Raw genomic sequence first — 5,062 nt, 5'->3', positions numbered from 1 at the left:
AGACGTGTGCATCCGCACACGCGGCTGGAAATGGACCTGTGCGTATGCACAGGTGCGTGCGTACGCACACATGGAAATTTCTGCTTGTGCGTGCGCACGCACACTTCGCTGTGTGTGATTTTTCTTGTTTTCTTCATGTTTTCTCCCTTGTACATGCTTTCTTCCACTTTTGGCTATCCATTCTTGCCTCCAAGGCCTGAAATCACTCACAAACCATATCACGGCATTGAATGACATAAAAGTGGAATTAAATTGCTCTATTAAAGCACAAATTGCATGTTTTCACATTTAAGATCAAAATAGGGATCAAATACAAAAGTATGCTATTTGGGTGCTTAAGTGTGTGTTCAAGTGCTAGAATCCGTCCAAATTAAGTCAAAACATACCATCAAATATGGACTCATCAACTCTCCCACACTTAAACAATAGCATGTCCTCATGCTAAACTAATAAGGACAACGATCAAAGGGGGTAATCAACTTATTAAATGCAACCACCTATATGCATGCAAGTATGTAAATACTATATATACCTATATATCTATCTATAGTATCTATATGAAATTGGTGAAAACAAGCAATCAAATTCCCAAGCAAGTATGGACAATTAGGGCAAAGCAAAGAATGAATCAAATGCATCCAAAATCTAAAGAATTGATTCAACTCCTCAAAGTAAAGTAACTTGTAAGAATACACGATATGAAGTATGGAAACATAGAATTGAGTAATTGAACCCTCACTAGGTGTGTATACACTCTAATCACTCGGTGTCTAAGGGTCAATTCACTCAAGTCTCTTCTAATCATGCTTTCAAGGAATTGCTTTTCATCTAACAATCAACACAAGTGATTCATGAATGCAATTATCATGAGGACTTCATATGGTTGTAATGGGGTTAGGGTAAAGGTGGGATAGATATGGCTAAGTGGACTAAAATGGTTGAATCCTTAATTAGTTTAAGTATCCACATCAACCAATATCAATCAAATCAAACCAAATGCAATCCTAACCTTCCATCATTTTTTTCACTAATTCATGTATGCTTGTCTCATAAACATCACATATGGACTTCTTTATTCATTTGTTTTCCCTTTTGGGTGACTTTGCACCCTTTTATGATGAAGGTTTTTTTTTTTTTGAAAGTAAAAGTTGCATATGGTCAAGTAGTTCATACATGAGTGTTCCCATTTTCCAAAGTTTTCAATGAGATACCCAAATTAAACATTTTCACTCCCTACCAATATTTTCCCAAAAGATTCCCCCACACTTAAATCAAACACACTTCTTTAACCTAAGCTAATCAAGGATGCTGGTACGCGGAATCGTGATTACACTTTAATTATGTAAAATTCATTGCTCTTTCTTTCCCTGGAAATGGCGCCAAAAACATGATGCCAAGACCACGGTTCACAACTCCGTGTAACTGACCAGCAAGTGCACTGGGTCGTCCAAGTAATACCTTACGTGAGTAAGGGTCGAATCCCACGGAGATTGTCGGTATGAAGCAAGCTATGGTCACCTTGTAAATCTCAGTCAGGCGGATATAAAGTAATAATGGAGTTTTCGAAAGTAATTAATAAAATAGGGATAGAAATACTTATGTAAATCACTGGTGAGAATTTCAGATAAGCGAATAGAGATGCTTTCGTTCCTCTGAACCTCTGCTTTCCTGCTATCTTCATCCAATCAGTCTTACTCCTTTCCATGGCTGGCTTTATGTAATGCATCACCATTGTCAATGGCTACTTTCGGTCTTCTCTCTGGAAAATGATCCAAATGCCCTGTCACGGCATGGCTAATCGTCTGGAGGCATCACCCTTGTCAATGGTTTACATCCCTTCCTCCTTGTGAAAATGGTCCGATGTGCTGTCACTGCATGGCTAATCATCTGGAGGTTCTCGATCATGCTGGAATAGGATTTACTATCCTTTTGCGTTCTGTCACTACGCCCAGCAATCGCGAGTTTGAAGCTCGTCACAGTCATTCAATCATTGAATCCTACTCGGAATACCACAGACAAGGTTTAGACTTTCCGGATTCTCTTGAATGCCGCCATCATTCTAGCTTACACCACGAAGATTCTGATTAAGAGATCTAAGAGATACTCATTCAGTCGAAGGTAGAACGGAAGTGGTTGTCAGGCACGCGTTCATGGGAATGATGATGATTGTCACGTTCATCACATTCAGGTTGAAGTGCGAATGAATATCTTGGAAGCGAAATAAGATGAATTGAATAGAAAACAGTAGTACTTTGCATTAATCTTTGAGGGACAACAGAGCTCCACACCTTAATCTATGGAGTGTAGAAACTATACCGTTGAAAATACATAAGTGAAAGATCTATGAATGGCCGAGAGGCCAGCCCTCAAATGTGATCTAAGATAGCATATCACTGATCAAAGATGTCTAATACAATAGTAAAAGGTCCTATTTATAATAAACTAGTCACTAGGGTTTACATGAGTAAGTAATTGATGCATAAATTCACTTCCGGGGCCCACTTGGTGTGTGCTTGGGCTGAGCTTTAACTTTCCACGTGCAGAGGCCGTTTGTGGAGTTGAACGCCAGGTTTTGATCCATTTCTGGCGTGCAACTCTGGTTTTGGATCGTTTTCTGGCGCTGGACGCCAGAATTGGGCAGAGAGCTGGCATTGAACGCCAGTTTGCATCGTCTATTCTTGGCCAAAGTATGGACTATTATATATTTCTGGAAAGCCCTGGATGTCTACTTTCCAACGCAATTGGAAGCGCGCCATTTTGAGTTCTGTAGCTCCAGCAAATCCACTTTGAGTGCAAGGAGGTCAGAATCCAACAGCATCAGCAGTCCTTCTTCAACCTCTGAATCTGATTTTTACTCAAGTCCCTCAATTTCAGCCAGAAAATACCTGAAATCACAGAAAAACACACAAACTCATAGTAAAGTCCTGAAATGTGAATTTAACATAAAAACTAATGAAAACATCCCTAAAAGTAACTAGATCCTACTAAAAATATACTAAAAACAATGCCAAAAAGCGTATAAATTATCCGCTCATCACAACACCAAACTTAAATTGTTGCTTGTCCCCAAGCAACTGAAAATCAAATAGGATAAAAAGAAGTGAATATACTATAAATTCCAAACTATCAATGAAACATAGCTTCAATCATATGAGCAAGACTTATAGCTTTTTGCCTCTTGAATAGTTTTGGCATCTCACTTTATCCATTGAGGTTTAGAATGATTGGCATCTATAGGAACTCAGAGTTCAGATAGTGTTATTGACTCTCCTAGTTCAGTATGATGATTCTTGAACACAACTATTTTATGAGTCTTGGCCGTGGCCCTAAGCACTTTGTTTTCCAGTATTACCACCGGATACATAAATGCCACAGACACATAATTGGGTGAACCTTTTCAGATTGTGACTCAGCTTTGCTAAAGTCCCCAATTAGAGGTGTCCAGGGTTCTTAAGCACACTCTTTTTTTTGCTTTGGACCTTGACTTTAACCGCTCAGTCTCAAGTTTTCACTTGACACCTTCACGCCACAAGCACATGGTTAGGGACAGCTTGGTTTAGCCGCTTAGGCCAGGATTTTATTCCTTTAGGCCCTCCTATCCACTGATGCTCAAAGCCTTGGGATCCTTTTTATTGCTCTTGCCTTTTGGTTTTAAGGGTTACTGGCTTTTTGCTCTTGCCTCTTGGTTTTAAGAGCTTTTGGCTTTTTCTGCTTGCTTTTTCTTTCTAATTTTTTTTCGCCTATTTTTTTCTTTTTTTTCTTTTTTTTTTCTTCTGCAAGCTTTGTTCTTTGCTGCTTTTTCTTGCTTCAAGAATCATTTTTTATGATTTTTCAGATTATCAAATAACATGTCTCCTTGTCATCATTCTTTCAAGAGCCAACATATTTAACATTCATGAACAACAACTTCAAAAGACATATGCACTATTCAAGCATTCATTCAGAAAACAAGAAGCATTGTCACCACATCAATATAATTAAACTAAGTTCAAGGATAAATTCGAAACTCATGTACTTCTTGTTCTTTTGAATTAAAACATTTTTTCATTTAAGAGAGGTGATGGATTCATAGGACATTCATAACTTTAAGACAAAGTTACTAACTACTAATGATCATGTACTGAAGACACAAACATAGATAAGCACATAACATAGAAAACGAAAAACAGAAGAAATAAGAACAAGGAATGAATCCACCTTAGTGATGATGGCGTTTCCTTCTTGAGGAACCAAAGATGTCCTTGAGCTCTTCTATGTCTCTTCCTTGTCTTTGTTGCTCCTCCCTCATTGCTTTTTGATCTTCTCTTATTTCATGAAGGATGATGGAGTGCTCTTGATGTTCCACCCTTAATTGTCCCATGTTGGAACTTAATTCTCCTAGGGAGGTGTTGATTTGCTCCTAATATTTATGTGGAGGGGAGTGCATCCCCTGAGGTATCTCAGGGATCTCTTGATTTGCAGCCACATGTTCCACCACTGAGCTATAGACCCTTGAGATGAATCTTTCCATCTTCCATGACTCGGAGGTGGAAGCCTTTGTCTTCCCTTCCCCTCTTTTAGAGGTTTAGGTGCCATCAATGGTAATGGAAAAACAAAAAAGCTTATGCTTTTACCACACCAAACTTAGAATGTTGCTCGCCCTCGAGCAAAAGAAGAAGGAATAGAAGAAGAAGAAGATATGGAGGAGATGGAGGGATGTGTGTATGGATGTGAGTGGTGAATGGAAAACAGAAGGGATGGTCATGAATGGAGAGATAGAGGGTGAGGTGGGTGGGGATCCTGTGAGATTCACAGATCTTGAGATGATCCTGTGGGGTCTACAGATCTTGAGGTGTCAAGGCATTTACATCCCTGCACCAATTTAGGCATGCAAAATGCCCTTGCACACAACTCTGGGCGTTCAGCGCCAGGTTGGTGCCCATTTTGGGCGTTCAACGCCCATTTGCTGCCATTTCTGGCGTTGAACGCCAGAACCATGCTTGTTCTGGGCGTTCAGCGCCAGGATGCTGCCCATTTTGGGCGTTCAGCACCAGAACCATGCTCTGTTCTGGCGTTGAACGCC

The sequence above is a fragment of the Arachis ipaensis genome, chromosome B7, assembly GCF_059453495.1.
Source record: "Arachis ipaensis isolate K30076 ecotype BB chromosome B7, ASM5945349v1, whole genome shotgun sequence".
Lineage (NCBI taxonomy): Eukaryota > Viridiplantae > Streptophyta > Magnoliopsida > Fabales > Fabaceae > Arachis > Arachis ipaensis.
The sequence above is the reverse complement of the archived record's forward strand: the minus strand, read 5'-3'. Positions refer to the sequence as shown.